The sequence below is a fragment of the Procambarus clarkii genome, chromosome 40 (assembly GCF_040958095.1).
Source record: "Procambarus clarkii isolate CNS0578487 chromosome 40, FALCON_Pclarkii_2.0, whole genome shotgun sequence".
In the NCBI taxonomy this organism is placed as follows: Eukaryota; Metazoa; Arthropoda; class Malacostraca; order Decapoda; family Cambaridae; genus Procambarus; species Procambarus clarkii.
The window spans coordinates 10,897,131-10,909,206 of record NC_091189.1 but is presented as its reverse complement, the minus strand read 5'-3'; the positions used below and the strand labels follow the sequence as shown (position 1 = coordinate 10,909,206).

Genomic DNA, 12,076 nt, shown 5'->3' with positions numbered 1-12,076 from the left:
TAGTGTGCAAGACCCGACTTGCCTAATAGGCAGAGTGATTTTTCGTTATTTTCTTATTTTACATATATTTTGTTTATTTCAATTAATATTATTATATACATTATATATATATATATATATATATATATATATATATAATGGAACACTGGTTGATTCAACACTAATAGCACCACTAAGCTGTTCAAGGTAAAAACCAACATTACAGAAGATGAATAATACGACCATCATCACCAGCCTGAAGCCTCACGGGTGTTATCCTGGATGAATGGTCGCCAACACCACCAATGACGTTAATTTATTTGCCAGAACACACACGCCCACGTGTCCTCCCCTCGCCCCCCCCCCTCCTCTCGTGAGCAATGGTCGGAGGGAGAGTGGGAGAGAAGAGGGAGAGAGAGGGAGGGAAAGAGGGAGAGAGGGAGGCGAGGGCGTGACCCATGCAGAGGTTCATTCCATCCATTCCCTCCCCTCTCTGAGGTGAGGGAGGGGGAGCATATCAAGCAGGAGGGAGTGTACCAAGCAACAAGAGGGGAGGAGGGTAGAGGGAGGGGCTGACCCCTCCCCCCCCCCTCCCCCCGCTCCCCAACAGGAAACTGGAGGTCACCACTAATACTTCCCCCCCTCCCCCCTCCCTCCCCATCCCCCCCCCCCCACGCTACACCCAGCACCTCATTACATCAAAATAAAAAAAAGTGTCTCTTATTATGTAATCAAAATAATTACACACAATTTGTTGTTGTTCTTTCCTCCTCCCTCCCCCCCCCCCACCTTTACAAGAACATAATTGACAGGCTGTCAAATCATTAAGTTACATCTGAAGTACAACTTACAACCCATCGCGAACAATTAGCTACAACCTATATTCCCAAGGAGATTATGACACCGCGAAAAATAGTGTAATGTTTATTACGGGCAAAATATGGCAGATGAACGATGGCAATACTTGTTGGCAACACTGGCAGCATTCCAATACTTGCTTGACAACACTGGCAGCACCACAATACTTGCTTGACAACACTGGCAGCACCACAATACTTGCTTGACAACACTGGCAGCACCACAATACTTGCTTGACAACACTGGCAGCATCACAATACTTGCTTGACAACACTGGCAGCATCACAATACTTGCTTGACAACACTGGCAGCACCACAATACTTGCTTGACAACACTGGCAGCACCACAATACTTGCTTGACAACACTGGCAGCATTACAATACGTGCTTGGCAACACTGGCAGCACCACAATACTTGCTTGACAACACTGGCAGCACCACAATACTTGCTTGACAACACTGGCAGCATCACAATATTTGCTTGACAACACTGGCAGCATCACAATACTTGCTTGGCAACACTGGCAGCATCACAATACGTGCTTGGCAACACTGGCAGCATCACAATACGTGCTTGGCAACACTGGCAGCATCACAATACTTGCTTGGCAACACTGGCAGCACCACAATACGTGCTTGGCAACACTGGCAGCATCACAATACGTGCTTGGCAACACTGGCAGCATCACAATACGTGCTTGGCAACACTGGCAGCACCACAATACTTGCTTGACAACACTGGCAGCATCACAATACTTGCTTGGCAACACTGGCAGCATCACAATACGTGCTTGACAACACTGGCAGCATCACAATACGTGCTTGACAACACTGGCAGCATCACAATACGTGCTTGACAACACTGGCAGCATCACAATACGTGCTTGACAACACTGGCAGCATCACAATACGTGCTTGACAACACTGGCAGCACCACAATACGTGCTTGACAACACTGGCAGCATCACAATACGTGCTTGACAACACTGGCAGCATCACAATACGTGCTTGACAACACTGGCAGCACCACAATACGTGCTTGACAACACTGGCAGCACCACAATACGTGCTTGACAACACTGGCAGCATCACAATACGTGCTTGGCAACACTGGCAGCACCACAATACGTGCTTGACAACACTGGCAGCACCACAATACGTGCTTGACAACACTGGCAGCATCACAATACGTGCTTGGCAACACTGGCAGCACCACAATACGTGCTTGACAACACTGGCAGCATCACAATACGTGCTTGGCAACACTGGCAGCATTACAAAATAAAAACAGAATAACGAATTACACTTTGTCTCAAACGGTGTCCACTTTCTACTGCCTTTTGGAGGAAGGAGTGGAGCACTACGGGCTCACCATAGCCCGTGCTGCTTGCAACTCTTTGTTCCAGATAGCGAATCTTTAACAACAACGAGTGGAGCAGGAGGGCTTTAGGACCCTAAGCACCGCTGGCAATGTAGGCATTGCATGACGGGTTGCATGCCCGTCACCCTCGGGCATGCAACCCGTCACCCTCGTAGAACGTCGCATTTTGACGTATACTCTACCTAAGGGCCACACTCTGTCGTCCTAGAAAACGGTAGCGGCTCGCTCCCAAATTGACGTACTGTCCCGTTTTCTGTTTTGGGTCCTCAGGTAGGTTAGGATAAAGAGCACTTTAGCACGACAGTATCTTGACGTTGGGGCACCTTAGGAGGGCGGGCTGCGGCATGACAGCGCCGTGAGGGGCGCAGCACCAGACATGACCGTGAGAATCAAGTGTGATCGGAAGGGAGGAGGTAGTTTAGGTTATTTATTATGCACCCTTTACCCCACCCCGCGGGCGGGAGTCGAACAGGCTACAGTCACAAATTATGCTCAGGAACTGACCCCCCCAAAGTTGGAATCACCACAATTACAACACAGAACTCCCACTTCAGTGTCCTCCTATGAACTCAACACCAATATACAACACACATACACCATTGGCCCGCCCTCTTCCGGCACTAGAATTCTAGTGTAGTCAAGATTAAATACTGAAGCTGTACAACGCATCAAACCCGCACCCCTAGAGTCCCCAGGCACACCCACTACCGACTGAACCACGACGAGCTCATCGTGGCTCAATTGGCAGTTCTTGTGATATAACTGAGCCAAATATACTTAAGACTTCTTGTTCCTGCGCGGCCACTGACACAGTCTGTGTTTACTCAGAGCTCGAGGGGCATGAATCTCTTCACACATAGGCCGTGTGAAGAGCAGTCGACACCCTCCCACTAATATTTATTCTGGCTAAGGTGGTGTAGGACGTGTGATCCAATATAGGTCAGTGTCGGCTGAATTATGGCTTACCTAACTCTGTGTATATGGAGCGAGATCAAGCTCTTGAGCCCTGCCTCAAAGGTGTTATGCCTAGACAAGGCGGCATCAAGTCTCTCAAGAAGTCACTATCATTAAATAATGTTCATCTACAACAGATTCGTTGAGGGAATTTATCTAGTGACAGTCTTGAAAATGCTGCCTAACAAGCAGCATGACAACAAGCATGGCATGCTGCCTAACAAGCACGACATGCTGTCTAACAGGCATGACATTCTGCCTAACAAGGTGCAACCTGTCCCCTCAACTAATACGTCTGTCATCTTGAGAGAAGACACACCAGAGACGGAAACCCAAGACAAATGTCTGCACAAGCAGACATCTGACAAGCAGAGTTCATAAGAAGGTAGGGGGTGGAGTAAAGGGGAAAAAAGCGAAAGCAGAAACCACAAGCAGAGGAAGATGGAAAAAAGGAACGCAGAACAATAAGAAAGAAGATGGGCACAGGAGAGAAAAAGAAGAAGAATCAAACACAAGAGGTGGAAGAAGATGGAAAGAGGTCAAACACGTCCTGAAACTCGACTCAGCCTTCTATACGAAATACAATACCCCCCCCACCACTAAAATACAGCGTTTAAAAATACAACCGCTATCTTAATACAAGTGTTCCTTCGAATGCAACTCACCCCACATGCGACTTATTTAGCTAAATGAACTCTGAAGTTCAAGAGCCCATTATGTGGTGTTAAAGACGGTAGGTACACAGGCTAAACTATCTAACTTATCGAGACTAACTTGCTTAGCTAAATGAATTTTTGGGTTCGGCCCATTATGTGTCTCTGTAACCTGTACCCACTACCACTCACAGGATGGCTAAGGGGTCCACTACCACTCACAGGATGGCTAAGGGGTCCACTACCACTCACAGGATGACTATGGTGTTGACTATCGCTCACAGGATGGGTATGGGATGCATAATAAATGAACTCAACCACACTCTTCATACGAGGGACAGCTGTACAGAAGAACGAGGCAGATCCTATTTATACCCGACCAAACCCACACTAAGAAATGTCTTCACTACGCTTGAAACAACAATCCAGCGTGCATACACAATAAGTCCAATATTCAGTTTAAAACAAAAACAGACTATTGCACGCCCTTCAGAGACAATGGAAGTGATCTACGGTCAACAATCGGTGATCGTAGTGGCCGATGCTACTACCGATCGTACCGCCACCGGCAGGGATCTGACGGCTGAGTGGACAGCGCTCGGCATTCGTAGTCCTGAGATTCCGGGTTCGATCCCCGGTGGAGGCGGAAACAACTGGGCAGAGTTTCTTTCGCCCTGATGCTCCTGTTCACCTAGCAGTAAATAGGTACCTGGGAGTTCAGACAGCTGCTACGGGCTGGCTGCTTCCTGGGGATGTGTAACAAAACGGAGGCCTGGTCGAGGACCGGGCCGCGGGGACACTAAACCCCGAAATCGTCTCAAGATAACCTCAAGAAGATCTCAAGATAACCATTACATCCTTAGCATTAGATTATGATACTAAAGATTAGGGTAATTTATGACGCGTCTAGATTGGTTAGGTTAACTGGGTTAGGCGACTGAGCATGGAACAGCTGCCTACAGAGCCCCCAGCATGAAGGTGGGGTGTTGTGTCCGGCGGGTGTACTGGTGTGAGCGAGGCGTCCTGCCCGGATGTGCCCTGTGTCATGTGTTGTACTACTTGTGTAAAGGAGGAAATGTATATGCTTATCTCTCAGAATGTTCGGTAATACGTTTATTGCTTGTGATGTGTGTCTATGTATGTATTAACACGTTGTACTGAACGGGGTGAGAATAGCTTGAGCTACCTCATCTCTTTGTGTGTATTTTACTTCAATAAAATTATTTCAATTTCAATTTCAAGGTGTTGTAACTCAATGCACATTACTTGTGAAGAGCACAAAGCACTAAAGACGGAAGAGAAAGTCGCAGGAAGGCAGCAAAGAAGGAAGAGACCACGAGGGATATAAACTACATGATCAAATCAACAACGCGCAGGCATTTATGTATATATATATACATGCAGCTATGTGGTAACATGACACACACTGGCACCACCACAGTGCCATCCCCCACCCACCACCACCACCACCACTGTGGCACGCCTGTCCCCATGAGTGCCACCCTACATCACACACTCGCTCAAGTCGCCTCGTTACATCACGTCCATATTGATGTACATCGGTACATCAATTAGGTGCGTCTCCGAGCAACACGTCACCATTCTTACGATGATACAGTAATGCATCCCCACATTTTGAAAACATTTGAATATTACATTTAACAAAAACAAATATTTTCTATCCATTTCCGCTGGGTCACCAGAATATCTTGTGACCTGACACTACCTGACGCAAATATTGTGGCAAAATGGTCTTTATTTAACTACCACCACACTACCAGATGTCACCAGGTGTGGGTGGCTGTGGTCGACAACTATCATCCTACCAGATGTCACCAGGTGTGGGTGGCTGTGGTCGACAACTATCATCCTACCAGATGTCACCAGGTGTGGGTGGCTGTGGTCGACAACTATCACAGCATCTGTGTACATGTGCCAAGGAGGAAATGTAGATGTTTATCAACCGGAATGTACAGGAATGTGTCGAGTGTTTGTGATTTGCGTATATATGAACACGTTGTACTGAACGGGGTGAGAAAAGCTTGAGCTACCTCATACCTTTGTGTGTATTTATACCTCAATTAACTTATTTCAATTTCACACTACCAGATGTAGGCGGATGTGGCCGACTACCACCACCATCACCACACCACCACCACCACACCACCACCACCACACCACCACCATCACCACACCACCACCAACATCGCCACGTGCAGACGGATATGGTTGCAACATCCCTTGAGCACCCTCTTGGACAGGGCTCCTCACACACACACACACACACACACACACACACACACACACACACACACACACACACACACACACACACACAAAGAGGCGGGACCAAAGAGCCAGAGCTCAAAACCCGCAAGCACAACTACGTCAGTGCACACACACACGTACGTTTGGTAACGAGTCTGTAGGGAGCTACGGAAGCTGCTCCTGTCTTCCCTCTTCATACCTTAACTACCACTATATAGTGCACTGTTTGTTAGCTCTCTCTCTCTCTCTCTCTCTCTCTCTCTCTCTCTCTCTCTCTCTCTCTCTCTCCACATTATTATTACCTTCTTTCCCACCCAATATTTATCACAGATTCACCAATCACAATCCTCACTGAACTCAATATATTACTTTCAAAGTTTTCTGGGTAAAACGTGTTGACAATCTTTTCGATCTTTCCACACTATGATAAACCAACGATAAGGTCACTGGCACTAACAACACAGCACAAGGGAGAGTGTGCGCGCGGGCGGCGGCCGCAGCACTCCTGCTGCTGCTGCTGCTGCGGTAGACGGTAGCCGCAGCGCTCATCACCCCAGCAGCCCTGAGACACCACTAACACCGTCACCGTGTGTCTGCCCTCCCACCCCACCCACGCCTTCCGTCCCGGACGTCTCCCTGTCTAACCCACCACCCTCGCTCTACCTCCACCAGGTCTCCAGGCTTGCTGGCTTGCTTGCTTGCTGACTTGCTTGCTTGTACGCACACACACACACACACGCGCACACATATTACCCGAGACAATAGAAAGAACTTTTTTAGTGTCAGTTAACAAATGGAATGCATTAGGCAGTGATGTGGTGGAGGCTGACTCCATACACAGTTTCAAGTGTAGATATGATAGAGCCCGGTAGGTTCAGGAACCTGTACACCTGTTGATTGACAGTTGAGAGGCGGGACCAAAGAGCCGAAGCTCAACCCCAGCAAGCACAATTAGGTGAGTACGCAAAGGACAAAAGAAAATAGGAATAGATGCAACGGAGCTAGGTACGAATATGTCAATATAAGGGGAGGGTATCCGAAAGAAATTACGAGAACGATATTGCTATCAAGGCAAAAAAAAATCAACCAAAATTACTATATAGTCATATAAGAAGTAAAACAACAGTGAACGACCAAATGACAAGGACACAGAAAGCAACAGGGGTACTGAGCGAGGTACTGAGCGTCAATTTACATGGTGTTCACAACCCAAACTGAGCAGCTACCAATGTGATAAGAGGAGATGACCCTAGAAGAGAGGTTGTCAGATATAGAGATGATAGTAGAGGAGTTAAGAAACAACTAATACTGGGCGAAACAACAACAGTTGGACCAGACAATGTATCAACGTGGATACTAAAAGAGGCAGCGCAGCCCCTCAACGTGCCTCGAGCAAGGATCTTTAATGAGTTATTTATGAAGGGAGAGTTGCCAAGTTGCTAGAAGAAGGCAACTGTGGTACCAATTTGCAAGAAGGGAGATAGAGAAGAGTCTCTTAACTACAAACCAGTATCACTGACAAGCATCCCCCGGCAAAGTACTTGAAAGAATAATCAGATTAAGACAAGTTACTCAGAGAACATTAGGTTAAGTAAACACCAACATGGGTTTAGAGAAGGGAGATCGTGCCTAACAAACCTGCTGGAGTTCTGTGATAAACTAACGAGAATAAGGCAGGACAGGGAAAAATAGGCAGATTGCATATTTCCGGAATGCCCGAAAGCTTTTACTACAGTACCTCACAAGAGCTCACTATACAAACTTAGGGGGCAGACAGGAGTAAGCAGAAAAGCAATAACATGGGTGAGGAATTACCTAACAGGCAGGAGCGCCAAAGAGTAACATTAGGGGGGGGGGAGGAGGTTAAGAAGTCGGATTAGCGAACAGTAACGAGTGGAGTACCTCAAGGATCGGTCCTGGGACCAATTCTATTTCAAGTATACGTAAATGACATAACTACAGGAGTTGAGTCTTATATGTCGATGTTTGCAGATGACGCGAAATTAATGAGATGAGGTGTGACAGATGAGGATTGTAGGATCTTCCAAGACAACTTGAACAAGTTGCAGAGATGGTCCAATAAATGGCTACTGGAGCTCAACACGAGCAACTGTAAAGTCACGGAAATGGAAACAGGCAACAGGAGACCAAAGGAACACTACACAATGAAGGGAAACTACCTACCTATAGCGACTCGAAAAAAGAGACCTAGGAGTGGATATAACTCAAAACGTAACTCCATAGGCATATAAATAGGATAACGTCAGCAGTGTACTCTACGCTAGCATGCAGGAACCTAAATATGGAGGCATTTAGAGCGCTTTACATCGCCTATGTGAGACCAGTCTCAGAGTATCCCGCCTCCATCATGGAACCCCCACCTAAAGAAACACATAAAGAAACTGGAAATTGTTAAGTTTACGATGAGGCTCGTCCCAAAATTACGAGGGATGGGATATGTAGAGCGACTGAAAGAACTGAGCCCGACGACGCTAGAAAAAAAAGAGAGGGGGAGACATGACAGAGACGTATAAAATACATACGGAGATTCACAGTGAAAATATAAGAAATGTCCTCATTGAATGTCAATAGAACAAGGGACATGGGTAAAAGCTTGAGACTCAGATGAATCATAGAGATGTTAGAAAGTTTTAATTTAGCGTAATAATGGAAAAAATGGAATGGGCTAAAGGAGCAGGTTGTGGAAATAATCTCTATTCATAATTTTAAAAGTAGATACGATAGGGAAAAATGACTGGAGCTTAATTGCTTTAAATAATCGACGGCTAAAAGGGCCGAGTCCAAGAGCTAATGTTCGATCCTGCAGGCACAAATAGGTGAGCGCACGCACGCACGCACAACATCCAATGTTTTCGTGAAGTATGTTATATGAGAGGTGAAAGGGGGGCGTTCAAAGCCCCGTGCGAGGAAACAAGCTCAACAGCTTACGGGCTCACCATAGCCCGTGCTACTGGAACTTGCTGTTCTGAGTAGCGAATCTTAAACAAGCTCAACAGCTTCCGTTGTTATGCTTGTGGCTGTTACAAGGAGGTAATCCTCCTGGCCACTAATAACTATCAACAGGTGCAAGAGCAACACATCTTACACCACACAGGATTTTCCCGATAAAACCAAATTAGCGGCGGCTTGGAAGAAACCAATTTTCTCCACATTCGTTCATATTCCGTTAAAATTCGTCGGCTATACACTGCCTGAATAGCATTCTGAGTGAAATCTTGGTGCCCTTGATTAATCCTCTCATTCCCTTTCTTGACTACGAAGATGAACCCGCAAATGGCAAGCAAAGAAAATGTCTAGGTCGTTTATTTTACGAAGTGAGTGGAACAAATGTTTTAAAATAAAATATGAAAATCAACCAATATAAATTAAATACTAGAGCAGACAATCATTAAGCGCTGAATTTAAAATCTGTCTGAATCATTGGCACGGAACCTAATGTCATGTCATTTGTGACAGTAATTTAAAAAATACATATATATATATATTAAAGCCAAACCCGTATCCAGGTACATGGTCGTGGAAACGCCTCAAAATCCAAATAAAAATGTCAAAGGCTAATATACAAAAATACTACAAATACTAAATGAAATATGCATTAAATACTAAATATTAAATATTAAATATAAAATATACAAATACTAAATGAAAAATGGCACCACGAGTCGTCAGCTGACTAGGCGGAAATACTGGTCAGGAGTGAGTGATGGTACGTCTTAAAGGTGACAGTAACAGGCTGGGAGGAGAGTATGGGTGAGGAGGGAGTAGGGGGGGAGGGGAGAAAGTGGGCGGGAGGTGAAGGAAGGTAGAGGGAGGATGAGAGGTAAAAGAGAGGAAGGAAGGAATAAGGTATGAGAAACGGGGAGGTTGAGAGAAGCTAGAGGGAGGAAGGGAAGTGAGGGAGCGAGGCAGGTCGCTGGGCAGGTGACGGGATCTGACTGTACTTCCCGGGGGCAGCCGAGTTACCAACCCCTAAACTAACTTTCCTCTCACCTATTCATATTAGCGTTAACCATACTTCCTACCTCCATAACTCCACACAGGAGACACAACCGCCTGACTCCACACAGAGGACACAATAACTGCGAGTCTTCCAGAGGTTAAATAAGTGTAAACAGAGAAGATAAAGGCAACGAGGAACTAGCAACTGAGCCAGGTGGCGGGAGAGCGAGCCAGTTTTTGCTCCAGACATCAGCCGCACTTCCCCGCTGGGAAGACAACAATACGATTTTGGCGGGATTCTTTCCCATAGTATTCCTTCTCTCTCTTACCACCATAACACTTAATAAACACTGTAACAACAACCTCAATAAATATTCTTAGGATGTAACAAACATTTTAATATAAATAGCAGATGAATTAAGCTTTCCACGAGGGGGAATACAACAAAGGGGTCAACGGTAGCAAGACGCCACGCGGCCATTAGAGATGTTTATTCTCTGGTGTCGGCCGTCCGCCACGCGGGGCACACCTGTCTAATACCAGAGGTCATCGTGACGTCACGTCCGGTTAATAACACGCGTTCCCGCCATATTCGATACGTTTCCTAGCGAACTGGGCCAGTATTATCTGTAGATATGTCGATTTAGTTGTGGAAGCTATCTTACAGTTAGCTAACACTGCACACAAAATTAGGGGCCAACAAAAATGCTAAACAGCTGTTGTGCTATAGAACAACTTGCGGTTCTTTGCACCAACAACGGCCTAACTTTTGGATCTAGTAGCATGTAATAAGTTTGGTCGTGTGGTCGCCTTGTCGTTTCCATTTGTACCTTTTGTAATAAATAAAATACATAAAGCAAGGCTATCTAAATAACGTTACATTTCTGCACTTGTAGACGATATATATATAGAGCAACACTGGAAATTAAGGCGTTGTTTTGGTTAGGTGAGGCTGTCTAGTGATCACTTTTCTAGCTCTGTTTTATGTCATTCTTGAAACAAGTATTACGTTGCCTTTAGCATATTTTTATGGGTATCATAGCTTGAACGCTGCTCTACTCCCAGAAAAAATACCATCATTTATAATTAAAGAACAAATATTGGCCTTCACCCAAGGTAATAAAGTATGAAATAGCGTTCACATTTTGCTCTTTCGAGCGACAAATAACAGTTAAATTCACCAAGGTGTCGATGCTCCCCCATCCCCGCAGCCTGGTCTTCGAGTACCCTGGTACTTGGCAGGTTTAGGGGGCTACCAGGGCCTAGGTCTTGAGAGGCATTATTATTTGGTAGCACATTCATAACCGCAGGCTGCCTGCGATAATACTGAACAATTTGGCAGAGCAATGAGGGCAGACAAACATGCGAGAAACACGCGTGTATACGTGGAGGTTAGTTTAGCCTAGTGCGCGAGGCTATGGGATAGACACCTATGTGTCTGTCCTGTTGTCTATTATCCTCCCATAGCGACGCCAACTGTACCAATTCTCCTCCCATAGCAATGGTAACTATTTGTTGTTCTCCCATTGCAATGATTACTATACCTGTTGTTCTCCCATAGCAATGGTAACTACCTGTTCTCCCCCCATAGCAATGATAACTGTACTTGAATATATGAAACCCAACAAAAGGCTGCTCACAATCAGAATATTTCTGGCTTCTATTCCCGGGGAAGGCGAGACGATTGAGCACGTTATTCAGCCCATTCTCACCAGCGTTCCCAACGTCACTAAACCATCGTGCTAAATTGCCGGAACCTAAGGACCCACGAACAGAAAACGGGGCATCGTCAATTTCGGGGGCGGCTGCCTTTTTTAAGTTCATCAGTTTTCAGCCTTAGGTAACCCATAAGACAAAATGCGATGGACTCTTAGAACAGGATTGCGTTATTACACAAGATGCCTTGTATTCTGTTCCTAGTGAATTGTGCCTATTCTCTAGCCTAGAGTGGTTCTATCCAGGGTAAGGTCAGTCGGTGGGTTAGATACTAGGGTTTGGGGGGTGGGGGCTCGATAAGCCTAAC

General features: G+C 45.9%; 1 protein-coding gene across 2 annotated transcripts in view; it reads right to left on the bottom strand.

Moving 5' to 3' along the window:
* The window catches only part of LOC123752802 (spermatogenesis-associated protein 13), a 294,193-nt gene that overhangs the window by 280,265 nt on the left and 1,852 nt on the right, over window positions 1-12,076 (bottom strand). Inside the window, exon 1 of one of the 2 annotated variants that reach the window (XM_069338674.1) lies at window positions 6,551-6,654. The exons of the other annotated variant lie outside the window; for it this stretch is intronic. The gene's annotated coding sequence lies outside the window, so the exon portion shown is untranslated. Of the gene's footprint in view, window positions 1-6,550; window positions 6,655-12,076 lie in introns of those variants that run through there. 2 annotated transcript variants of the gene reach the window in all.